The sequence below is a fragment of the Haliotis asinina genome, chromosome 7 (assembly GCF_037392515.1).
Source record: "Haliotis asinina isolate JCU_RB_2024 chromosome 7, JCU_Hal_asi_v2, whole genome shotgun sequence".
NCBI lineage: Eukaryota > Metazoa > Mollusca > Gastropoda > Lepetellida > Haliotidae > Haliotis > Haliotis asinina.
In genome coordinates, this window is record NC_090286.1 from 33,755,820 (window position 1) to 33,781,711 (window position 25,892).

General features: G+C 40.3%; 17 non-coding genes and 1 pseudogene across 17 annotated transcripts; all 18 read left to right on the forward strand.

Annotated features, from left to right (window-relative positions):
- Positions 1 to 7,700: 7,700 nt before the first annotated feature.
- On the forward strand, positions 7,701 to 7,806 carry LOC137292290 (U6 spliceosomal RNA). The gene has a single exon (XR_010957345.1). It is a non-coding gene; the product is annotated as a U6 spliceosomal RNA (small nuclear RNA).
- A 634-nt stretch (positions 7,807 to 8,440) lies between these two features.
- Positions 8,441 to 8,579, forward strand: LOC137292346 (U4 spliceosomal RNA). The gene has a single exon (XR_010957398.1). It is a non-coding gene; the product is annotated as a U4 spliceosomal RNA (small nuclear RNA).
- A 612-nt stretch (positions 8,580 to 9,191) lies between these two features.
- LOC137292380 (U6 spliceosomal RNA) lies at positions 9,192 to 9,297 on the forward strand. Its single transcript, XR_010957431.1, has one exon. It is a non-coding gene; the product is annotated as a U6 spliceosomal RNA (small nuclear RNA).
- A 5,856-nt stretch (positions 9,298 to 15,153) lies between these two features.
- Positions 15,154 to 15,285, forward strand: LOC137292282 (U4 spliceosomal RNA; annotated as a pseudogene).
- A 612-nt stretch (positions 15,286 to 15,897) lies between these two features.
- On the forward strand, positions 15,898 to 16,003 carry LOC137292291 (U6 spliceosomal RNA). Its single transcript, XR_010957346.1, has one exon. It is a non-coding gene; the product is annotated as a U6 spliceosomal RNA (small nuclear RNA).
- A 634-nt stretch (positions 16,004 to 16,637) lies between these two features.
- On the forward strand, positions 16,638 to 16,776 carry LOC137292359 (U4 spliceosomal RNA). The gene has a single exon (XR_010957410.1). It is a non-coding gene; the product is annotated as a U4 spliceosomal RNA (small nuclear RNA).
- Positions 16,777 to 17,388: 612 nt separating this feature from the next.
- On the forward strand, positions 17,389 to 17,494 carry LOC137292292 (U6 spliceosomal RNA). Its single transcript, XR_010957347.1, has one exon. It is a non-coding gene; the product is annotated as a U6 spliceosomal RNA (small nuclear RNA).
- Positions 17,495 to 18,127: 633 nt separating this feature from the next.
- Positions 18,128 to 18,266, forward strand: LOC137292370 (U4 spliceosomal RNA). Its single transcript, XR_010957421.1, has one exon. It is a non-coding gene; the product is annotated as a U4 spliceosomal RNA (small nuclear RNA).
- Positions 18,267 to 18,878: 612 nt separating this feature from the next.
- Positions 18,879 to 18,984, forward strand: LOC137292293 (U6 spliceosomal RNA). Its single transcript, XR_010957348.1, has one exon. It is a non-coding gene; the product is annotated as a U6 spliceosomal RNA (small nuclear RNA).
- A 634-nt stretch (positions 18,985 to 19,618) lies between these two features.
- Positions 19,619 to 19,757, forward strand: LOC137292381 (U4 spliceosomal RNA). Its single transcript, XR_010957432.1, has one exon. It is a non-coding gene; the product is annotated as a U4 spliceosomal RNA (small nuclear RNA).
- Positions 19,758 to 20,369: 612 nt separating this feature from the next.
- On the forward strand, positions 20,370 to 20,475 carry LOC137292294 (U6 spliceosomal RNA). Its single transcript, XR_010957349.1, has one exon. It is a non-coding gene; the product is annotated as a U6 spliceosomal RNA (small nuclear RNA).
- Positions 20,476 to 21,108: 633 nt separating this feature from the next.
- On the forward strand, positions 21,109 to 21,247 carry LOC137292393 (U4 spliceosomal RNA). Its single transcript, XR_010957441.1, has one exon. It is a non-coding gene; the product is annotated as a U4 spliceosomal RNA (small nuclear RNA).
- A 612-nt stretch (positions 21,248 to 21,859) lies between these two features.
- LOC137292295 (U6 spliceosomal RNA) lies at positions 21,860 to 21,965 on the forward strand. Its single transcript, XR_010957350.1, has one exon. It is a non-coding gene; the product is annotated as a U6 spliceosomal RNA (small nuclear RNA).
- Positions 21,966 to 22,599: 634 nt separating this feature from the next.
- LOC137292396 (U4 spliceosomal RNA) lies at positions 22,600 to 22,738 on the forward strand. Its single transcript, XR_010957444.1, has one exon. It is a non-coding gene; the product is annotated as a U4 spliceosomal RNA (small nuclear RNA).
- Positions 22,739 to 23,350: 612 nt separating this feature from the next.
- Positions 23,351 to 23,456, forward strand: LOC137292296 (U6 spliceosomal RNA). The gene has a single exon (XR_010957351.1). It is a non-coding gene; the product is annotated as a U6 spliceosomal RNA (small nuclear RNA).
- Positions 23,457 to 24,090: 634 nt separating this feature from the next.
- Positions 24,091 to 24,229, forward strand: LOC137292397 (U4 spliceosomal RNA). The gene has a single exon (XR_010957445.1). It is a non-coding gene; the product is annotated as a U4 spliceosomal RNA (small nuclear RNA).
- Positions 24,230 to 24,841: 612 nt separating this feature from the next.
- On the forward strand, positions 24,842 to 24,947 carry LOC137292297 (U6 spliceosomal RNA). Its single transcript, XR_010957352.1, has one exon. It is a non-coding gene; the product is annotated as a U6 spliceosomal RNA (small nuclear RNA).
- Positions 24,948 to 25,580: 633 nt separating this feature from the next.
- LOC137292398 (U4 spliceosomal RNA) lies at positions 25,581 to 25,719 on the forward strand. Its single transcript, XR_010957446.1, has one exon. It is a non-coding gene; the product is annotated as a U4 spliceosomal RNA (small nuclear RNA).
- The last annotated feature ends 173 nt before the right edge of the window (positions 25,720 to 25,892 follow it).

Here is a 25,892-nt window from a genome sequence, read left to right on the forward strand (position 1 = left end):
TTAAACCATCTGTTGATGAAATTCAACAACAGCATCCACCTACTCTTCCTGAGCACTTAAAAGAATTATGGGAAAGAAGTACAGTACACCTTTCTCCCAATGAATCAGATGCCTTGTCAGGGTTACTTACCAAATACCAAGATATCTTTTCAAAGTCACCTGAGGATCTGGGGCGGACAAATCTAGTTGAACACCATATTGACACAGGCAATGCTAGGCCCATCAAACAGCCTCCGAGGCGTCTCCCGTTTGGTAAAAGGGAAGCTGAAAAAGTTGAAATCTACAAGATGTTGGAACGTGGAGTCATCGAACCCTCAAACAGTCCTTGGGCAAGCCCAGTAGTTTTAGTGAAAAAGGCTGATGATAGCTGGAGATTTTGCATTGACTACAGGCGTTTAAATGAAGTGACACTGAAGGATGCATATCCTTTACCGAGGATAGATGAATGTCTTGATGCTCTTGCCGGCTCAACATGGTTTAATTGCATGGATCTAAACTCAGGCTTTTGGCAACTGGGTGTTGAGGAAGGTGACAAACACAAAACTGCATTCGCCACCAGCATTGGTCTGTATCAGTTTACAGTAATGCCTTTTGGTCTTGTAAATGCTCCATCAACATTCCAAAGACTGATGGAAAATGTCTTTGTTGGCATGCAGTGGGTAGAATGTTTAATTTACATGGATGATGTAATTGTTCCGGGAAAGGGTGTGCCTCAATGCCTTCAGAAGTTGGAACATGTCTTCCAGAGGCTGTCACAAGCAGGGTTGAAACTAAAACCCTCCAAGTGTTCTTTCTTCCAGAAAAGAATAAAGTTTCTGGGTCATATTGTATCTGCTCAGGGAGTGGAAACTGATCCCAAAAAGACTGAAGCAGTAAAAGACTGGCCTGTACCAACTCGTGTCAAAGAAGTGAGAAGCTTCCTGGGATTGTGTTCTTACTATCGGAGGTTTGTCAAAGGGTTTGCTGACATTGCCAGGCCCCTTCACAGGTTGACTGACAAGAAGGCACAGTTCAAGTGGACTGACGACTGTCAAAAGGCGTTTGATACTCTGAAGCATACTTTGATTTCATCTCCCATACTGTCATATCCTATTCTAGGCAAGAAGTTCATTTTGGACACAGATGCCAGCGACAATGCAATGGGAGCAGTACTGTCTCAAGAACAAAATGGGTCAGAAAAAGTGATTTCCTACATGAGCAAAGCAATGAACAACCATGAGAGGTCATACTGCATCACACGGAAAGAACTTCTTGCAGTTGTTACAGCACTGAAACACTTTCACACTTACCTATATGGACAAGAAGTGCTGCTGAGGACTGACAACGCTGCAGTTTCGTGGATGAAGAACCTCAAGAATCCAACTGGACAAGTAGCAAGATGGCTTCAAGAGTTGGGCAATTATAACCTGTTGGTCAGTCATCGTCCAGGCAGACAACATGGGAATGCTGATGCTCTCTCAAGATCTCCATGTGCCACATGTATACGGCAGACTTCTAATCAAAGTCCCAGTGATGATGAAACAGAGCCTGCACAAGGTAGCATCAAATTTCTTGCTGAGGATGGTTCTCTAGAATCGGGAAGAAATGTTTTAGCTTCGCGAGTTATTACAAGACAAAAGTCTTCTGAAAATGGATGCCTCACCAAATCTGGACTTCGTCTGCTCGATGGATGGGAAATTGCACAATTAAGACAAGAGCAGCTACAGGACGAAAGCATAGGCATCCTTCTTACCGCTAAAGAAGATGGATTGTCACGACCCAAGTGGGATACAATTTCCCATCTTGCCTCTTCTGCGAAAACTCTGTGGAGACAGTGGGAAAGACTGGAGGTGCACATGGGGCTACTGTACCGGAGGTGGATAAGTGAAGACGAGGATCAGGAAGATCTGCAGCTCGTAGTACCTGAGGTAAAGAGGGATGATGTCCTGACATACTGCCATGATGTTCCTTCTGCTGGGCACTTGGGTTCTGAAAAGACCTTGTGTAAAGTCAGACAATCCTTTTATTGGCCAGCCATGAAGGATGACATATCAACATACTGTTCTCTGTGTGACCAATGCTCTGCTAGGAAGTCTCCTACCCTCCAGAGGTCTCCATTAGGTTCTTACCAGGTCGGTGAACCAATGGAACGAGTAGCTGTTGACACTGTTGGGCCATTCCCCAAGTCTAGGAATGGTAATAGGTACATTCTGGTGATGGTAGACCAGTTTACAAAGTGGGTAGAAGCTGTAGCATTACCTGATCAGGAGGCAAGGACAGTGGCTAAGGCCTTCATAGACACCTTTATTTGTCGTTTTGGCGTACCACTGCAGCTGCACTCAGACCAAGGCTCGAACTTCGAGTCTGCTGTATTCAAGGAAATGTGCGACCTGTTCCACATTGATAAGACAAGGACAACAAGCATGCATCCGCAGTCTAATGGTTGTGTTGAGCGGTTTAACCGCACCTTAAAACAGATGCTGACCATGTATGCCGAATCAGACCAACGATCTTGGGATGAATTCCTACCTCAGGTCCTAATGGCTTATCGAGCTTCAGAGCATGCAACCACGGGTAAAACGCCAAACTTGATGGTGCTAGGCAGAGACATTACTCTCCCAGTGCAAGCTCTTATAATACGCCCCAAAGATAAGGACCAGGAATACAAAACTCCTGACACATATGTCAGTCATCTGAAGGAAAGGCTGGTAAAAATTCACAACATGAGCAGAGAATGTCTGAAGAAGAAAACAACTTACCAGAAACGTCACTATGACCTAAGAGCAAAGAAGCGTGTTCTCACCCCTGGACAACCCGTTTGGCTTTTAAATCCAGTCCGGAAAGTTGGCGTCTGCAGCAAACTTACCTCACCCTGGAAGGGCCCTTACGTCATAATGAGGAAGTTAGATGACATCACTTACCTAGTGAAGAAGTCACAGCATCAGATGGCTAAGGCAATTCACATTGACAGACTACTTCCATACTTGGGACATAATGTGCCCAGATGGATCAGCAGATACAAAACAAGAGACTAGAGCCATGATTTCCATTACGTTCTGATGACTGTTCACTGTAAATATTTGTTCAATTCAATAAACATTATTTTTGCCTGATGAGATTCTCAAGTCCCCTTATTTGTTGCTCCCTGGTTGAAATGATCGTTAAACATATCCGGAAGATGTTTGCCAGCCCTAAGATGTGCTGGATAATTTATGTTCACATGTTCCTGATAGATGATGATGCTATCCTTAACTGGTATTGGAGAAGCAACTTTTCTGTTGTCTACTTTCGGACATTATGGCAAAATGGCGAGTGCAACTCACTGGGACACATATACACTTGTACCTTTAAACCCAAATATGTGAGAGGGCACCTACCAGCATTATATTTATCTGGAAATAAGAATGGATACTGGTATCATATTGTAGTTTCTGGCATTGTTTTGTCAGGGATAGCATTAGGAACTAATGAGTGAAGGAAAACTGAACATACTTGACAGGGCTCACATCTCCACAAATTCTGTATATTAGCCATGGTCAACTGCTAATATCAAATATATTATTTCAGCAATGGGGAAATTCAACTGTTGGATGTGTCCCATCATCTGTGCTTCAAAGAGGGAGCTGAAGAATCATGTAGCAAGAGATGACCATGGTGCCCTCCGGGTTCTCTGTGTCTGGTGCGATGAAGGAAGAACGTTTCGTCGGGCTTGTGATCTGAAGATGCATGTCCAAGTCGAACATCAAGACGAGGACATTGACAGCTCTTTGTTGACTGAGGCCAATGGATTCTGGTTTTCTTTACGTCCACAGGACTATGCTCGGACCATTGATTACACCCCTTCTTCAAGTGACCCAGCAGTAAAGGCGAGGGAGCTTGTGATTCAGTGGCTGGACGATGGCAATACAGACTCTATTATGCACCGGACCAAGCAGGATTGGGAAGCTGGTTGGAACCTGTCTTCTTCCCCAGAGGTATTATCACTGGATATTCCACCATCAGAGCTAACCCTTGATGATGACCTCACCAGCCATAATCCTGTCGAGACGTACGATCCAGAGGCACCCATGATTCAAGATCCACATTACCTTTTGTGTGGTGTAAAAGTAGGGAAGGAGGACATTACTCTGGACTTTCAAGTAACTGGTGGCCTTTCAAACTGGGTCCGCCTTGACCTGACTCCCAACATCTTGAAGGACAAAATGATTGGAGAGATTCTTGCCAGAAACCTTTTCCAGCTAGTTGGAAGGAAAACACCAGAGAGGCCATCCAGCCCATCAACACCAGTTGAAGTTGCCAACCTGCCTAAGATACTTAATGGCTGCAACACACAGCTCGGTTTCCACATTGTAATATCTGACGTCAAACGTGCCTTTTCATGGCCATCCAGATCAACTACACTGCGTCCTCCGAAGCGTCACACCCAGGGAGAGAAGCCCTCAGGAAGTACCAAGAAACAGTGTATTACATCATCGACTGACCTGACCAGTGTCATGAAGGAAGCACAAGATCTGCTTAAGACAGGTGCCATGCCCCAGTTCCCACCTGCAAGGAGGGAATGGACCAGGTGAGGAAGTCCTCTTCGTCTTGGGACCTCCATCCTCTGGCCAACAAAGGGATGGACTGCCATGACATCAGATAGGAAGTTGTTAGCCTGGGAGTATGCTGCCATGAAGTTCGAAGAGGAGCTCCGGGGCTGCCTTCCAACTCCAAATAGACAAGACTTGTTGGACAAGTACAATTTCCTCGGACTCCCTGGCACCGGTGACTCCAAGGTTGAACTAAATGAACTTCACAAGATGCGGCTGTACCAGTATAAGTTCTTGGTGATGGTGGCACGTACAGAAAAGGAGAGCGATCTACCCCCAACAGCTGCGAGACAAGTGAAGATGATGGCCACTCTTGCCACCATGAGAGACACCGAACTGGACTCCCTACTTCAGCAATTGGATGATGTGCCTCTCCGCCTTGAAGCATGAAGATATCAAGAGACATCCATAAATACAGGAGTATTTAGGTTTTTAGTGGGAGGGGGGAAGTGTAATGGAATCTAAGTAAATACAGTAAAAGTATCCAAAACATAATGTTAACATTGTCCATCACGCATGTCACCTATTTTCGCTATATCACGATCTACCTGCAAATGTCCATTCACATTTTTTTTAACCTTAAAGTAAATAATAAGATGGCAACATCATAGACAGTTACCTGGTTCTGAAGTTCACTTACTTGTGTCACTTTAAGGGGGCATGTCCACTGTTGACATCTATGTTTTATCTAGCACTGAACGTTCCCGGTAGCAGCACTTGTCAGACATGACCTAATTACCACTGCGTGTTACTACGCTATTTATATTCATGCAGGATTTTACTACTGGTGTTTCATCCTTCACAGTTATTGTACAGGCTTATGTATTTAGTGTATCTAACTGGTATTTTATTCTATGTCTGGAATCATTGTGCATTGTGGATGATAGCAACAATGTTTGTCAGGGACTATTTCTTGTGTGCACTCCTGCTCCCTGGTTATTTATAGAAAGTAAGTCTGACCGGTGACCCATGTAAACAATGACCTATTACACTGGTTAATGGTGATTTTCTGATAACTTCCTTGTTCAGAAGTGTTTTTAAGTGTTTTCCATGATGGATACTGATATAAATTACGCTTGATTGCTGTGAATAATGAATTTGATCAATTTGACATTTCTCAGGTTACGGTGACCTGTCAACGTTTTACGTTAGGTTGAGTGACTGTTTATAAACTGAATGTCCGTTTTTATATCAAAAGCCACATAATCATTATCTGGTATTTTCCTGGAATCTGTGATAGAAATGCATTGTTTTAAGACAGAGAGGACAACATATAATCTCCTGTATTTCCTACATTTGTACCTCAAACATGACAGTCATTCCATGTTTTGACATTTCTCGCCGACAATCATTCATGGCACTGTTTGACATTCTGTTGTCCGTTTTCTCTGTTTGCTTTTACCAAATATCTTAGCAATCTCGTTAGTGTCCGAATTATTAAAGGACACGTAGGACAACATAAATTCCTGGAAACAGGGCACATTTACGCTACATTGACACCAAGTTGTCAATAGACGTAGCATGCATTTGACGTCTGTCAAAATGTCGTCCTAGTCACTTGGTGTAACTATATCGTTGCCCTTATTCTTGTTATATCAAATGTCACCACAAAACACAGATGTCCATTGTGTTTAATCTTTTCGGACACTTTTTATCACATGAGGACAACACCAAATGATAAAGAAACTGAATATTTTGTACATTTCACCTGTCATTTGAGCTGACCACCAACCAAGATGGCGGCCGCTGACGCTACGTTGACAGAAAGATATTGTCCGTTTAATTATAACAAATTGTCTTGATGTCCTAATTATTTCTACTGTGTCCTAATCAATTTCGGACAAACAGGACAACAACAGGACAATTAGTGATCACTTACTTGTGTTAGAAACAATACTGCCTATGCAGTGCTTTGTGTAGGAAAGCCATCAAACCTGTGTTCTGATTGGCTGAGAACGGTCACATGACCTCCTGATGATGCCTATAAATACGATCACTGGTCAAGGCCCAAGGACAACTACAATTACTCACAACTGACACATTCACTCGATCCTCATCCATTCATCCACTCATTACTTGTTCCAAGGTTAAGATTCCGATTGTAGAAGTCATTTGAACTGACCTTCACCTGGTATCCCTACCAACTTGCATTTATTATCCTGACTATCACTAGGTATGTATTTTAAGTCAAATTTGCAATCACTTGGTAACATTATATACAGAGTATCATTTCTGCAAGATACAATTTGAGTCAAAATATATGTAGCATAATAACCATTATTTTCCTTGGAGACTGAGCCTTGTCATTAAGCCAATCTATAGGCAAACTAGTGTCTTATCAGACCTGACTATATTTATTGGCATCATTTATTTTATCACTTTGTTAGCCAAAGTTGCATTGCCATTGTTGCCGTTATAACAAAATTAAACAGAAAGTTTGCATGCATCATTGCAAACTCTCCTACTCTGCTTCATCATCTCCTTGTGTTATTTGTCTTCCAACGTGCACCCCAAGGGTGTTACAATATGTAATTCAAGAATAGAACTTCAAACATGCACAAGGAACCTTGTGGTTTACATTCGCCTCCTGTACATCCTTGACATTATAATCTGGTAAGTCTAGCATCCTTTTCTCATAAATGGCTTGTCATTAAACATATATAACGTCAGTGTAAAAGAATACCCGGTCTTTTAAAAAAAACTAATTCTCTGTATTATTGATATACAAAGCCATGTACATGTGAGCGATTTCACAGTGTGTTACTTAGAGTGCATTGCCCTTGGACAGCTCAGACGACAGGTAGCACGTTTATGTCGTTTGGAAAACGTTGTACATACCACATGCTTGGCTGTAGACGGATGTGATGTAATGCTGTTCATTCGGCGTCGGTGTCAATTATGAATGATGAAAACCGCTTCCAAAACATGTTATCATATATATGAAAGCCACTGAAATTACTACCACAAAACAAAAAGAAAACGGTTAAAGGCATCCACAATGCTGAAATTCTTGTGACTACTATGTATGAATTCAATAGCAGCACAAACCAATAACATGTATATATATTGCACCTCTTTGAAATTTATGTCAGACCTCCTTCCTATAAAACGACGTTATGCGTAAGTTGGAGTGTATTGCTAACGCAGTACATATACTAAAATTGGAACGATACAGAGAAGATTAGCATGGCCCCTGCGCAAGGATGACACGCAAATTCGTGAAGCGTTCCATATTTTTAATCTTTCCATTCCATAACTGAAACTTGCAAGTGAATCCATCATTCATTTGGCAACAGTGGTCAAAGCTGATGTTCGTAAATGACTTGACATTTACACGTCCTTTACATATGAAGTGAACACACTGCATTCTAACTCGTATAATTTCTCTCCTTTTTCTTGAACATACCCACGTGGCATAGTTTGCCTCGGCATCCAGAAATAAACCATGTCTATTTCATTCGTTTAAAAATTTATGCCACCCTTTATTCATTCTCCCATTATCACAGTCTCCGCCTAAGTATCTTTGAATGAATGATTATTCCCGCCGACTACAGCTATCGCGCGCATGCGCCTTGCTCATGACATAAACGCATGTCCTACGATGACTTAAGCCTTCACTTCTCTCATCATTGGTGTCGGCGTTAAATGAATCTAAGACTGTTTGATTGAGATTTAGGGTGTCTGTATAAACTGTATTAATCCCCAGATAGTTACTAGAGTCGCACTTACATGGATGGATATTTCCAATCAGTGTCACGGCTTGTGGCTAAATAAATCGGCCTGTTGTTTTTGTTAAGGTATGCAAATTAGTTGAAACTAGGTGCTGGTAGGTCCTTGAAACAACAATAGATTTATGGACACCTTATGACATTAGCTTTGCGCAGTGGCGGTACCATAGCCAATGAGGTTCATCCGAGGCGTGGTTATTGCTAGTTGAAAACTAATCCCAATACCCCGCGCTGACGCCCTTCACTGGGCGGCATGCGCAATTTTTGCTAGCTCCTACGGGAGCCTCATATGTAATTCAAGAATAGAACTTCAAACATGCACAAGGAACCTTGTGGTTTACATTCGCCTCCTGTACATCCTTGACATTATAATCTGGTAAGTCTAGCATCCTTTTCTCATAAATGGCTTGTCATTAAACATATATAACGTCAGTGTAAAAGAATACCCGGTCTTTTAAAAAAAACTAATTCTCTGTATTATTGATATACAAAGCCATGTACATGTGAGCGATTTCACAGTGTGTTACTTAGAGTGCATTGCCCTTGGACAGCTCAGACGACAGGTAGCACGTTTATGTCGTTTGGAAAACGTTGTACATACCACATGCTTGGCTGTAGACGGATGTGATGTAATGCTGTTCATTCGGCGTCGGTGTCAATTATGAATGATGAAAACCGCTTCCAAAACATGTTATCATATATATGAAAGCCACTGAAATTACTACCACAAAACAAAAAGAAAACGGTTAAAGGCATCCACAATGCTGAAATTCTTGTGACTACTATGTATGAATTCAATAGCAGCACAAACCAATAACATGTATATATATTGCACCTCTTTGAAATTTATGTCAGACCTCCTTCCTATAAAACGACGTTATGCGTGAGTTGGAGTGTATTGCTAACGCAGTACATATACTAAAATTGGAACGATACAGAGAAGATTAGCATGGCCCCTGCGCAAGGATGACACGCAAATTCGTGAAGCGTTCTATATTTTTAATCTTTCCGTTCCATAACTGAAACTTGCAAGTGAATCCATCATTCATTTGGCAACAGTGGTCAAAGCTGATGTTCGTAAATGACTTGACATTTACACGTCCTTTACATATGAAGTGAACACACTGCATTCTAACTCGTATAATTTCTCTCCTTTTTCTTGAACATACCCACGTGGCATAGTTTGCCTCGGCATCCAGAAATAAACCATGTCTATTTCATTCGTTTAAAAATTTATGCCACCCTTTATTCATTCTCCCATTATCACAGTCTCCGCCTAAGTATCTTTGAATGAATGATTATTCCCGCCGACTACAGCTATCGCGCGCATGCGCCTTGCTCTTGACATAAACGCATGTCCTACGATGACTTAAGCCTTCACTTCTCTCATCATTGGTGTCGGCGTTAAATGAATCTAAGACTGTTTGATTGAGATTTAGGGTGTCTGTATAAACTGTATTAATCCCCAGATAGTTACTAGAGTCGCACTTACATGGATGGATATTTCCAATCAGTGTCACGGCTTGTGGCTAAATAAATCGGCCTGTTGTTTTTGTTAAGGTATGCAAATTAGTTGAAACTAGGTGCTGGTAGGTCCTTGAAACAACAATAGATTTATGGACACCTTATAACATTAGCTTTGCGCAGTGGCGGTACCATAGCCAATGAGGTTCATCTGAGGTTTTGGTTTTTTGTGCAAAGCGTTTTTGAGTTTGCATTTTCAGGTCGACGGGTGGGCAAGGCGTAGCCTTTTGTCTTCGGACTCCCCCCATTTGCTGTTTCAAGTGGTCGTTATGGCTCTGGCCAGTGCTGTTCCTGGAGGGAAGATTGACCCACAGTACTATGACCCATATGTGGCAAAGTGCACCATTGCCCTGGATACGTCAGAGTGCCGGAACATCGACCGATCTTCACTGTTTTCATTAGTGAGACCATATACTAAACCTGAGGATGTTCGTGGGATTTGGAAAAAGGAGAAGAGTCACAGATGGTTTATTACGTTTAAAAGCAGGAGTGCAGCGGATAAATTGTGTAAAGTCGGTGCCCTTGTGACAAGCCAGGGGATTCGGATCATTATCTCCCCTTACGAGAAACAGACAGTAAAACTGAGATGCCACTGGCTACCTCTGAACTTGAGGCTAAGCTTTTTAGCCAAGTATTTTTCGCAGTTTGGACATGTGCTTGATGTTGCGTGGGACAACACTATTGTGTCAGGCGATCTGACGTGCAACAGTGGATTGGCCATTGTTAAGTTGGAAGTGAGTGATGAGGGCAGGAATGCAATTCCATATATAGTCCGCTTTGAAGATGGAGAGACTATGATGATTACTGCTCCTGGACGTATGTCACTATGTTTTAAATGCAGAAGACTCGGTCACGTAAGAGCTGTGTGTCCTAATTCAAATTCAAGGAATCCAAGGAATGTAGCCACAGATGACGATGACACACCAGGCTCTCTCTTTCCACGTGGAGTTATATCAAGTGCAACCTACAGAAAGCCAGATGATGACATCTCTTTGTCAGATGTGTCGGACAAGGTTCTAGAGGATGTTAATGTTCTTGAGACAGAACAGGCCTTGGACGTAATGTGTGACCACAGTGAAACGCAAGAGGAAGTGGTGCTATCAGCAGGTGAATCAGGGAATGAACTTGTTAATTCCGATCACATGGAACCCATTTCAGACTGTGACGAATCAGGTAAAGAGCCATCTACTACGGATGAGGAACATGCCGAAGCAGCGCCAAGAAGTGGGACATATTCGGATATTGTGAAGAAGACTTCCCCCAAGAAAAACCTTCCTTCTACCCATGTCATGTCAGGTATGCCATCTGGTGTCCTAGCAGCGGCTTTGGTAACTCTGCAGCCAAGGGGTGTAGTTCGAATGGGAACATCTGCCTCTGAAACACAGAAGAAGAAGCCGAGAACTGACCCACCAGATGACATTCAGTGAATTTACTTTGACTGAAACAGACACGACAACGCCCATGGACAATGAGAGAGAAAATGGACTTAAACACAGACGCTCTGGAGTCTCCCGTGTGGGAGTGATGTATGTGTTCTTTTACTTCTCCTTGTGTGAAAGAGATCTTTCTGGATTCGTTGTGTTTGATTCATATGTTTTACCTTGGATGTATTCATCAAGGATTACTCTCCATAATGGAATATCTTCTTTATGTGAGTATACTGATGTGTTTATTTTTGTTTAGTGATATGATGGCAACGAATCAAGGAATTAGCACTAAACTGTTTTCCGTTTGTACATTAAATTGTTCTGGTTTAAGGGGAGGGGTTAGAAGGAGAATGCTGAAGTATGAATGGAATGAAATGAATGCAGATGTTTTGTTTTTGCAAGAGACACATGTGGCTTGTGTAAAAGAGGGTCAGAGTGTTGAGAGAGAGCTTGGGTGCAAGGCAGTTTGGAGTTTTGGTACAGGGAATTCTTGTGGGGTGGGTATTCTCTTGTCAAATAAGTTAAGCTTTAAAATAGTTAAGTTTCATTATGACTTTGATGGTCGCCTATTAGTGTTGGATGTTGACATATTTGATAAATCATTCAGATTTATCAATGTTTATTGTCCAAATGATGCCACTGATAGAAAACAGTTTCTTAATACCATAGATATACATCTTGTTACTCGGCGTTCCATAATACTTGGAGGGGATTTTAATTTTGTAATGGATATTTCACTGGACAAAGTTGGTGGTAATCCCCTTGCAGGAAGTGATGGTTCTAAAATTCTTCAAAATATTCAGAATACTTTCCATTTGACTGATCCATTTCGCTGTCAAAACCCTAAATGCATTCTTACTACTTGGCGCCAAGGAAACATTTCATGTAGACTAGACAGATTCTATATATCTTCTTGTGTGTTGGATAATGTTTGTAATTGTCGATTAATACCATGTTCCTTTTCCGATCATGATTATTTCTCTTTTGATTTTATCCTATTGGATTCGATCTCAGTTGGTCCAGGGTACTGGAAAATAAATAACTCCATATTACAGGACAGAGCCTTTCAGGTGTCTTTTCGAAATTTTTGGAATGGTTTAGACGTCAGTGACACTCTGTCTCATTCTGAGTGGGAGGATCTCAAGGTTGAAATTAAGAGGTATATTTCTAGTTATTGCGTTAAAAGAGCACAGGTCAAGAGAAATGTTCAGTTTCAACTTCAACGCAGATACAGGGATCTGTTAGAGGCGGAAAGCAAGTATCCCGAAGCATTTACTGATCAGCTTGCTGCAGTTAAGAAACAGTTGTACAATTTTATATTTGATTCTGCACAAGGTGCTATCATTCGTTCACGAGCAAACTATTTGGACAATAATGAAAAGCCTTCTAAATTCTTTTTACAAACTGAGTTTAAACATTCTAGTGCTAAAGTTATTCATAAACTGATGGATGATCAAAACGTTTACACTTCACAGAATGATATTTCTAATCATTGTAGAAATTTCTTTGCTGATTTATTTACTGAAGAGGAGATTGATGACTTCTACTGCGATGAATTTATTGAAAATTTGCCATCTCTAGGGAATCTGTCTGATGTATGTGAAGGTATGATTACCAAAGATGAAGTGTTTGCAGCCTTGAAAAGTATGGAGTCAAATAAGTCTCCGGGTTTGGATGGTTTGTCTAAAGAATTTTATTTGGCATTTTGGGATCTTTTGGGTGACATATTAACAAATTTATACAATTCCTCGTTCATTCTGGGTCATATGTGTGCCAGTCAGAAACAAGGTTGTATCTCACTCTTATGTAAGGACAGTAAACATCCATACTTATTAAAGAATTGGAGACCTATTAGTTTGCTATGTGTTGATTATAAGGCACTTTCCCGAGTTTTACAGAATAGATTGTCATTAGTTATATCAAACATTGTACATCCGGATCAGACATGTGCTGTGAAGGGTAGATCTATTCATGATAATTTGCATTTGATACGAAATGTTATTGATTATGTCCAACAGAAAGACTTGTCAGTATCCTTTGTTTGTCTCGATCAAGAAAAAGCGTTTGATCGTGTTAATCATGACTTTATGTTCAAGGTTTTACATAAATATGGGTTTGGTCCTCAATTTATCCGTTGGGTTAAGCTATTATACACAGATATATCAAGTTCAGTGCTTGTTAATGGCCACCTTTCTCCTTCCTTTCCGATTACCAGGAGTGTACGTCAGGGTTGTAGTTTATCACCTTTGTTATATATTCTGGTATTTGAACCCTTCGCCATAAAAGTGCGGAATGACAGGTTAATTTCAGGTATAAAGCTTCCAGGTTCCAGCACGGAAGCCAAATTTTCCGCATATGCAGATGATGGTACTGGAATTTGTATAAACGGTCAGAGTGTAAAACGGTTGCTAGATTTGAGTGTATTGTACGGAAAGGCATCTGGTGCCAAATTGAATGTTAATAAAACAAAGGGTCTTGCATTTGGAAAGTGGAAAGATGCAGCAGATCATCCCTTTGGAATATCATGGCCAGACTCATGTAAAAGTTTGGGAGTAAAATTTGGCAGAAACATCACTGATGATGACATCTGGAACGATATATTGGTAAAGGTTCATGGGGTATTGTTTACTGGTTTCAAAGATAGACAGTTGTCAGTGTTTGGAAAGTCCACGATTATCAAGAGTATGGCTATGTCCAAGGTTTGGTACACAGCAGGAGTTGTGCAGATGCCAAGTCATTTTTGTAAGCTATTCCAAAGGATAGCTTTCAGTTTCTTTTGGGATTCTCATAAATTAGAACCACTCAACCGTAACACATTATATAATACCGTTTCAAATGGTGGTGTTAATTTTGTTCATCTTATTTCACGTCTTCATGCTCTCAATTTATTCCATTTGCATAGGTTTATCAACAGTTCTTCTTGCAAGTGGGCGCAGTTTGCTCTTTACTGGGTTGGTATTGCCCTCAGGAAGATCAATCCTAGTTTTGCATCCAACTTAATTCCACACTCTCCAGTCATTCCCAGTTATTATGAAAAATGTTTAATCTCGTTTAGATATTTTATGATGCTTTACCCACATTTTGATTGGAAAACTCCAATGCATACGAAGGACTTTTATCAGTTGATAATTAATGCTGTAGTCATGAAACCCAAAGTTACAACTTTGTTTCCTTGCATTGACTTTTCAGCCAGTTTTCAGTCTTTATGTAATCCATTTTTGGATCCCATGTGTAAGAGCTTTGCATGGCGTATGATGCACTGTATTGTTTCAACTAATTATACTTGGTATTGTCGCAATTTTACATTTAACAAAAGGTGTACATTTTGTTCGGAAACAGAGACAGTAAAACACCTTTTCTTTCAGTGTGAAGTAGTTAAAGATTTGTGGAATATTGTGCATAGTTGGATTTTCGATATATCTTGTGGTGTTGTGGATTTAGATTTTGAAATGGTCAGGTTTCATAATTTTCCTCGTGTCAACTGTAAATACAGATATTCAGTCATATTATATCTTGTTTGTCTTGCAAAATATCATATTTGGCATGTGAGGTCAAAGGTTAAATTTTGGCACACATCAACGTCATCTACAAGCCTATTTGCTGGATTTGTTGAAAAATTACGCTTCAGAATTTTATGTGATAAGTTGCGACTTCCAAATGATGTATTTAAGAAATATTGGCTTGATGCAGGCGTCTTTTGTAAACAGTCTACAAACAATCAGATCAAATTTCTCTTTGACACTTAGGTGGTGTTAAAAGGTAAAACTGTATATCCACATGTAACTAGCTATAAACAGTAAATCCAGTCAATTGTAAATATGCAAATAGTATTGTAGATTTTTTCATGTAAATATGTGTAAATACTTGTACATATGTAGTCTTCAAGGAAGACACAACTTTATATGAAATAAAAAAAAAAGGAAAAAAAAAGAGGTTCATCCGAGGCGTGGTTATTGCTAGTTGAAAACTAATCCCAATACCCCGCGCTGACGCCCTTCACTGGGCGGCATGCGCAATTTTTGCTAGCTCCTACGGGAGCCTCATATGTAATTCAAGAATAGAACTTCAAACATGCACAAGGAACCTTGTGGTTTACATTCGCCTCCTGTACATCCTTGACATTATAATCTGGTAAGTCTAGCATCCTTTTCTCATAAATGGCTTGTCATTAAACATATATAACGTCAGTGTAAAAGAATACCCGGTCTTTTAAAAAAAACTAATTCTCTGTATTATTGATATACAAAGCCATGTACATGTGAGCGATTTCACAGTGTGTTACTTAGAGTGCATTGCCCTTGGACAGCTCAGACGACAGGTAGCACGTTTATGTCGTTTGGAAAACGTTGTACATACCACATGCTTGGCTGTAGACGGATGTGATGTAATGCTGTTCATTCGGCGTCGGTGTCAATTATGAATGATGAAAACCGCTTCCAAAACATGTTATCATATATATGAAAGCCACTGAAATTACTACCACAAAACAAAAAGAAAACGGTTAAAGGCATCCACAATGCTGAAATTCTTGTGACTACTATGTATGAATTCAATAGCAGCACAAACCAATAACATGTATATATATTGCACCTCTTTGAAATTTATGTCAGACCTCCTTCCTATAAAACGACGTTATGCGTAAGTTGGAGTGTATTGCTAACGCAGTACATATACTAAAATTGGAACGATACAGAGAAGATTAGCATGGCCCCTGCGCAAGGATGACACGCAAATTCGTGAAGCGTTCCATATTTTTAATCTTTCCATTCCATAACTGAAACTTGCAAGTGAATCCATCATTCATTTGGCAACAGTGGTCAAAGCTGATGTTCGTAAATGACTTGACATTTACACGTCCTTTACATATGAAGTGAACACACTGCATTCTAACTCGTATAATTTCTCTCCTTTTTCTTGAACATACCCACGTGGCATAGTTTGCCTCGGCATCCAGAAATAAACCATGTCTATTTCATTCGTTTAAAAATTTATGCCACCCTTTATTCATTCTCCCATTATCACAGTCTCCGCCTAAGTATCTTTGAATGAATGATTATTCCCGCCGACTACAGCTATCGCGCGCATGCGCCTTGCTCATGACATAAACGCATGTCCTACGATGACTTAAGCCTTCACTTCTCTCATCATTGGTGTCGGCGTTAAATGAATCTAAGACTGTTTGATTGAGATTTAGGGTGTCTGTATAAACTGTATTAATCCCCAGATAGTTACTAGAGTCGCACTTACATGGATGGATATTTCCAATCAGTGTCACGGCTTGTGGCTAAATAAATCGGCCTGTTGTTTTTGTTAAGGTATGCAAATTAGTTGAAACTAGGTGCTGGTAGGTCCTTGAAACAACAATAGATTTATGGACACCTTATAACATTAGCTTTGCGCAGTGGCGGTACCATAGCCAATGAGGTTCATCCGAGGCGTGGTTATTGCTAGTTGAAAACTAATCCCAATACCCCGCGCTGACGCCCTTCACTGGGCGGCATGCGCAATTTTTGCTAGCTCCTACGGGAGCCTCATATGTAATTCAAGAATAGAACTTCAAACATGCACAAGGAACCTTGTGGTTTACATTCGCCTCCTGTACATCCTTGACATTATAATCTGGTAAGTCTAGCATCCTTTTCTCATAAATGGCTTGTCATTAAACATATATAACGTCAGTGTAAAAGAATACCCGGTCTTTTAAAAAAAACTAATTCTCTGTATTATTGATATACAAAGCCATGTACATGTGAGCGATTTCACAGTGTGTTACTTAGAGTGCATTGCCCTTGGACAGCTCAGACGACAGGTAGCACGTTTATGTCGTTTGGAAAACGTTGTACACACCACATGCTTGGCTGTAGACGGATGTGATGTAATGCTGTTCATTCGGCGTCGGTGTCAATTATGAATGATGAAAACCGCTTCCAAAACATGTTATCATATATATGAAAGCCACTGAAATTACTACCACAAAACAAAAAGAAAACGGTTAAAGGCATCCACAATGCTGAAATTCTTGTGACTACTATGTATGAATTCAATAGCAGCACAAACCAATAACATGTATATATATTGCACCTCTTTGAAATTTATGTCAGACCTCCTTCCTATAAAACGACGTTATGCGTAAGTTGGAGTGTATTGCTAACGCAGTACATATACTAAAATTGGAACGATACAGAGAAGATTAGCATGGCCCCTGCGCAAGGATGACACGCAAATTCGTGAAGCGTTCCATATTTTTAATCTTTCCATTCCATAACTGAAACTTGCAAGTGAATCCATCATTCATTTGGCAACAGTGGTCAAAGCTGATGTTCGTAAATGACTTGACATTTACACGTCCTTTACATATGAAGTGAACACACTGCATTCTAACTCGTATAATTTCTCTCCTTTTTCTTGAACATACCCACGTGGCATAGTTTGCCTCGGCATCCAGAAATATACCATGTCTATTTCATTCGTTTAAAAATTTATGCCACCCTTTATTCATTCTCCCATTATCACAGTCTCCGCCTAAGTATCTTTGAATGAATGATTATTCCCGCCGACTACAGCTATCGCGCGCATGCGCCTTGCTCTTGACATAAACGCATGTCCTACGATGACTTAAGCCTTCACTTCTCTCATCATTGGTGTCGGCGTTAAATGAATCTAAGACTGTTTGATTGAGATTTAGGGTGTCTGTATAAACTGTATTAATCCCCAGATAGTTACTAGAGTCGCACTTACATGGATGGATATTCCAATCAGTGTCACGGCTTGTGGCTAAATAAATCGGCCTGTTGTTTTTGTTAAGGTATGCAAATTAGTTGAAACTAGGTGCTGGTAGGTCCTTGAAACAACAATAGATTTATGGACACCTTATAACATTAGCTTTGCGCAGTGGCGGTACCATAGCCAATGAGGTTCATCCGAGGCGTGGTTATTGCTAGTTGAAAACTAATCCCAATACCCCGCGCTGACGCCCTTCACTGGGCGGCATGCGCAATTTTTGCTAGCTCCTACGGGAGCCTCATATGTAATTCAAGAATAGAACTTCAAACATGCACAAGGAACGTTGTGGTTTACATTCGCCTCCTGTACATCCTTGACATTATAATCTGGTAAGTCTAGCATCCTTTTCTCATAAATGGCTTGTCATTAAACATATATAACGTCAGTGTAAAAGAATACCCGGTCTTTTAAAAAAAACTAATTCTCTGTATTATTGATATACAAAGCCATGTACATGTGAGCGATTTCACAGTGTGTTACTTAGAGTGCATTGCCCTTGGACAGCTCAGACGACAGGTAGCACGTTTATGTCGTTTGGAAAACGTTGTACATACCACATGCTTGGCTGTAGACGGATGTGATGTAATGCTGTTCATTCGGCGTCGGTGTCAATTATGAATGATGAAAACCGCTTCCAAAACATGTTATCATATATATGAAAGCCACTGAAATTACTACCACAAAACAAAAAGAAAACGGTTAAAGGCATCCACAATGCTGAAATTCTTGTGACTACTATGTATGAATTCAATAGCAGCACAAACCAATAACATGTATATATATTGCACCTCTTTGAAATTTATGTCAGACCTCCTTCCTATAAAACGACGTTATGCGTAAGTTGGAGTGTATTGCTAACGCAGTACATATACTAAAATTGGAACGATACAGAGAAGATTAGCATGGCCCCTGCGCAAGGATGACACGCAAATTCGTGAAGCGTTCCATATTTTTAATCTTTCCATTCCATAACTGAAACTTGCAAGTGAATCCATCATTCATTTGGCAACAGTGGTCAAAGCTGATGTTCGTAAATGACTTGACATTTACACGTCCTTTACATATGAAGTGAACACACTGCATTCTAACTCGTATAATTTCTCTCCTTTTTCTTGAACATACCCACGTGGCATAGTTTGCCTCGGCATCCAGAAATAAACCATGTCTATTTCATTCGTTTAAAAATTTATGCCACCCTTTATTCATTCTCCCATTATCACAGTCTCCGCCTAAGTATCTTTGAATGAATGATTATTCCCGCCGACTACAGCTATCGCGCGCATGCGCCTTGCTCATGACATAAACGCATGTCCTACGATGACTTAAGCCTTCACTTCTCTCATCATTGGTGTCGGCGTTAAATGAATCTAAGACTGTTTGATTGAGATTTAGGGTGTCTGTATAAACTGTATTAATCCCCAGATAGTTACTAGAGTCGCACTTACATGGATGGATATTTCCAATCAGTGTCACGGCTTGTGGCTAAATAAATCGGCCTGTTGTTTTTGTTAAGGTATGCAAATTAGTTGAAACTAGGTGCTGGTAGGTCCTTGAAACAACAATAGATTTATGGACACCTTATAACATTAGCTTTGCGCAGTGGCGGTACCATAGCCAATGAGGTTCATCCGAGGCGTGGTTATTGCTAGTTGAAAACTAATCCCAATACCCCGCGCTGACGCCCTTCACTGGGCGGCATGCGCAATTTTTGCTAGCTCCTACGGGAGCCTCATATGTAATTCAAGAATAGAACTTCAAACATGCACAAGGAACCTTGTGGTTTACATTCGCCTCCTGTACATCCTTGACATTATAATCTGGTAAGTCTAGCATCCTTTTCTCATAAATGGCTTGTCATTAAACATATATAACGTCAGTGTAAAAGATTACCCGGTCTTTTAAAAAAAACTAATTCTCTGTATTATTGATATACAAAGCCATGTACATGTGAGCGATTTCACAGTGTGTTACTTAGAGTGCATTGCCCTTGGACAGCTCAGACGACAGGTAGCACGTTTATGTCGTTTGGAAAACGTTGTACACACCACATGCTTGGCTGTAGACGGATGTGATGTAATGCTGTTCATTCGGCGTCGGTGTCAATTATGAATGATGAAAACCGCTTCCAAAACATGTTATCATATATATGAAAGCCACTGAAATTACTACCACAAAACAAAAAGAAAACGGTTAAAGGCATCCACAATGCTGAAATTCTTGTGACTACTATGTATGAATTCAATAGCAGCACAAACCAATAACATGTATATATATTGCACCTCTTTGAAATTTATGTCAGACCTCCTTCCTATAAAACGACGTTATGCGTAAGTTGGAGTGTATTGCTAACGCAGTACATATACTAAAATTGGAACGATACAGAGAAGATTAGCATGGCCCCTGCGCAAGGATGACACGCAAATTCGTGAAGCGTTCCATATTTTTAATCTTTCCATTCCATAACTGAAACTTGCAAGTGAATCCATCATTCATTTGGCAACAGTGGTCAAAGCTGATGTTCGTAAATGACTTGACATTTACACGTCCTTTACATATGAAGTGAACACACTGCATTCTAACTCGTATAATTTCTCTCCTTTTTCTTGAACATACCCACGTGGCATAGTTTGCCTCGGCATCCAGAAATATACCATGTCTATTTCATTCGTTTAAAAATTTATGCCACCCTTTATTCATTCTCCCATTATCACAGTCTCTGCCTAAGTATCTTTGAATGAATGATTATTCCCGCCGACTACAGCTATCGCGCGCATGCGCCTTGCTCTTGACATAAACGCATGTCCTACGATGACTTAAGCCTTCACTTCTCTCATCATTGGTGTCGGCGTTAAATGAATCTAAGACTGTTTGATTGAGATTTAGGGTGTCTGTATAAACTGTATTAATCCCCAGATAGTTACTAGAGTCGCACTTACATGGATGGATATTCCAATCAGTGTCACGGCTTGTGGCTAAATAAATCGGCCTGTTGTTTTTGTTAAGGTATGCAAATTAGTTGAAACTAGGTGCTGGTAGGTCCTTGAAACAACAATAGATTTATGGACACCTTATAACATTAGCTTTGCGCAGTGGCGGTACCATAGCCAATGAGGTTCATCCGAGGCGTGGTTATTGCTAGTTGAAAACTAATCCCAATACCCCGCGCTGACGCCCTTCACTGGGCGGCATGCGCAATTTTTGCTAGCTCCTACGGGAGCCTCATATGTAATTCAAGAATAGAACTTCAAACATGCACAAGGAACGTTGTGGTTTACATTCGCCTCCTGTACATCCTTGACATTATAATCTGGTAAGTCTAGCATCCTTTTCTCATAAATGGCTTGTCATTAAACATATATAACGTCAGTGTAAAAGAATACCCGGTCTTTTAAAAAAAACTAATTCTCTGTATTATTGATATACAAAGCCATGTACATGTGAGCGATTTCACAGTGTGTTACTTAGAGTGCATTGCCCTTGGACAGCTCAGACGACAGGTAGCACGTTTATGTCGTTTGGAAAACGTTGTACATACCACATGCTTGGCTGTAGACGGATGTGATGTAATGCTGTTCATTCGGCGTCGGTGTCAATTATGAATGATGAAAACCGCTTCCAAAACATGTTATCATATATATGAAAGCCACTGAAATTACTACCACAAAACAAAAAGAAAACGGTTAAAGGCATCCACAATGCTGAAATTCTTGTGACTACTATGTATGAATTCAATAGCAGCACAAACCAATAACATGTATATATATTGCACCTCTTTGAAATTTATGTCAGACCTCCTTCCTATAAAACGACGTTATGCGTAAGTTGGAGTGTATTGCTAACGCAGTACATATACTAAAATTGGAACGATACAGAGAAGATTAGCATGGCCCCTGCGCAAGGATGACACGCAAATTCGTGAAGCGTTCCATATTTTTAATCTTTCCATTCCATAACTGAAACTTGCAAGTGAATCCATCATTCATTTGGCAACAGTGGTCAAAGCTGATGTTCGTAAATGACTTGACATTTACACGTCCTTTACATATGAAGTGAACACACTGCATTCTAACTCGTATAATTTCTCTCCTTTTTCTTGAACATACCCACGTGGCATAGTTTGCCTCGGCATCCAGAAATATACCATGTCTATTTCATTCGTTTAAAAATTTATGCCACCCTTTATTCATTCTCCCATTATCACAGTCTCCGCCTAAGTATCTTTGAATGAATGATTATTCCCGCCGACTACAGCTATCGCGCGCATGCGCCTTGCTCTTGACATAAACGCATGTCCTACGATGACTTAAGCCTTCACTTCTCTCATCATTGGTGTCGGCGTTAAATGAATCTAAGACTGTTTGATTGAGATTTAGGGTGTCTGTATAAACTGTATTAATCCCCAGATAGTTACTAGAGTCGCACTTACATGGATGGATATTTCCAATCAGTGTCACGGCTTGTGGCTAAATAAATCGGCCTGTTGTTTTTGTTAAGGTATGCAAATTAGTTGAAACTAGGTGCTGGTAGGTCCTTGAAACAACAATAGATTTATGGACACCTTATAACATTAGCTTTGCGCAGTGGCGGTACCATAGCCAATGAGGTTCATCCGAGGCGTGGTTATTGCTAGTTGAAAACTAATCCCAATACCCCGCGCTGACGCCCTTCACTGGGCGGCATGCGCAATTTTTGCTAGCTCCTACGGGAGCCTCATATGTAATTCAAGAATAGAACTTCAAACATGCACAAGGAACCTTGTGGTTTACATTCGCCTCCTGTACATCCTTGACATTATAATCTGGTAAGTCTAGCATCCTTTTCTCATAAATGGCTTGTCATTAAACATATATAACGTCAGTGTAAAAGAATACCCGGTCTTTTAAAAAAAACTAATTCTCTGTATTATTGATATACAAAGCCATGTACATGTGAGCGATTTCACAGTGTGTTACTTAGAGTGCATTGCCCTTGGACAGCTCAGACGACAGGTAGCACGTTTATGTCGTTTGGAAAACGTTGTACATACCACATGCTTGGCTGTAGACGGATGTGATGTAATGCTGTTCATTCGGCGTCGGTGTCAATTATGAATGATGAAAACCGCTTCCAAAACATGTTATCATATATATGAAAGCCACTGAAATTACTACCACAAAACAAAAAGAAAACGGTTAAAGGCATCCACAATGCTGAAATTCTTGTGACTACTATGTATGAATTCAATAGCAGCACAAACCAATAACATGTATATATATTGCACCTCTTTGAAATTTATGTCAGACCTCCTTCCTATAAAACGACGTTATGCGTAAGTTGGAGTGTATTGCTAACGCAGTACATATACTAAAATTGGAACGATACAGAGAAGATTAGCATGGCCCCTGCGCAAGGATGACACGCAAATTCGTGAAGCGTTCCATATTTTTAATCTTTCCATTCCATAACTGAAACTTGCAAGTGAATCCATCATTCATTTGGCAACAGTGGTCAAAGCTGATGTTCGTAAATGACTTGACATTTACACGTCCTTTACATATGAAGTGAACACACTGCATTCTAACTCGTATAATTTCTCTCCTTTTTCTTGAACATACCCACGTGGCATAGTTTGCCTCGGCATCCAGAAATATACCATGTCTATTTCATTCGTTTAAAAATTTATGCCACCCTTTATTCATTCTCCCATTATCACAGTCTCCGCCTAAGTATCTTTGAATGAATGATTATTCCCGCCGACTACAGCTATCGCGCGCATGCGCCTTGCTCTTGACATAAACGCATGTCCTACGATGACTTAAGCCTTCACTTCTCTCATCATTGGTGTCGGCGTTAAATGAATCTAAGACTGTTTGATTGAGATTTAGGGTGTCTGTATAAACTGTATTAATCCCCAGATAGTTACTAGAGTCGCACTTACATGGATGGATATTTCCAATCAGTGTCACGGCTTGTGGCTAAATAAATCGGCCTGTTGTTTTTGTTAAGGTATGCAAATTAGTTGAAACTAGGTGCTGGTAGGTCCTTGAAACAACAATAGATTTATGGACACCTTATAACATTAGCTTTGCGCAGTGGCGGTACCATAGCCAATGAGGTTCATCCGAGGCGTGGTTATTGCTAGTTGAAAACTAATCCCAATACCCCGCGCTGACGCCCTTCACTGGGCGGCATGCGCAATTTTTGCTAGCTCCTACGGGAGCCTCATATGTAATTCAAGAATAGAACTTCAAACATGCACAAGGAACCTTGTGGTTTACATTCGCCTCCTGTACATCCTTGACATTATAATCTGGTAAGTCTAGCATCCTTTTCTCATAAATGGCTTGTCATTAAACATATATAACGTCAGTGTAAAAGAATACCCGGTCTTTTAAAAAAAACTAATTCTCTGTATTATTGATATACAAAGCCATGTACATGTGAGCGATTTCACAGTGTGTTACTTAGAGTGCATTGCCCTTGGACAGCTCAGACGACAGGTAGCACATTTATGTCGTTTGGAAAACGTTGTACATACCACATGCTTGGCTGTAGACGGATGTGATGTAATGCTGTTCATTTGGCGTCGGTGTCAATTATGAATGATGAAAACCGCTTCCAAAACATGTTATCATATATATGAAAGCCACTGAAATTACTACCACAAAACAAAAAGAAAACGGTTAAAGGCATCCACAATGCTGAAATTCTTGTGACTACTATGTATGAATTCAATAGCAGCACAAACCAATAACATGTATATATATTGCACCTCTTTGAAATTTATGTCAGACCTCCTTCCTATAAAACGACGTTATGCGTAAGTTGGAGTGTATTGCTAACGCAGTACATATACTAAAATTGGAACGATACAGAGAAGATTAGCATGGCCCCTGCGCAAGGATGACACGCAAATTCGTGAAGCGTTCCATATTTTTAATCTTTCCATTCCATAACTGAAACTTGCAAGTGAATCCATCATTCATTTGGCAACAGTGGTCAAAGCTGATGTTCGTAAATGACTTGACATTTACACGTCCTTTACATATGAAGTGAACACACTGCATTCTAACTCGTATAATTTCTCTCCTTTTTCTTGAACATACCCACGTGGCATAGTTTGCCGGGCATCCAGAAATATACCATGTCTATTTCATTCGTTTAAAAATTTATGCCACCCTTTATTCATTCTCCCATTATCACAGTCTCCGCCTAAGTATCTTTGAATGAATGATTATTCCCGCCGACTACAGCTATCGCGCGCATGCGCCTTGCTCTTGACATAAACGCATGTCCTACGATGACTTAAGCCTTCACTTCTCTCATCATTGGTGTCGGCGTTAAATGAATCTAAGACTGTTTGATTGAGATTTAGGGTGTCTGTATAAACTGTATTAATCCCCAGATAGTTACTAGAGTCGCACTTACATGGATGGATATTTCCAATCAGTGTCACGGCTTGTGGCTAAATAAATCGGCCTGTTGTTTTTGTTAAGGTATGCAAATTAGTTGAAACTAGGTGCTGGTAGGTCCTTGAAACAACAATAGATTTATGGACACCTTATAACATTAGCTTTGCGCAGTGGCGGTACCATAGCCAATGAGGTTCATCCGAGGCGTGGTTATTGCTAGTTGAAAACTAATCCCAATACCCCGCGCTGACGCCCTTCACTGGGCGGCATGCGCAATTTTTGCTAGCTCCTACGGGAGCCTCATATGTAATTCAAGAATAGAACTTCAAACATGCACAAGGAACCTTGTGGTTTACATTCGCCTCCTGTACATCCTTGACATTATAATCTGGTAAGTCTAGCATCCTTTTCTCATAAATGGCTTGTCATTAAACATATATAACGTCAGTGTAAAAGAATACCCGGTCTTTT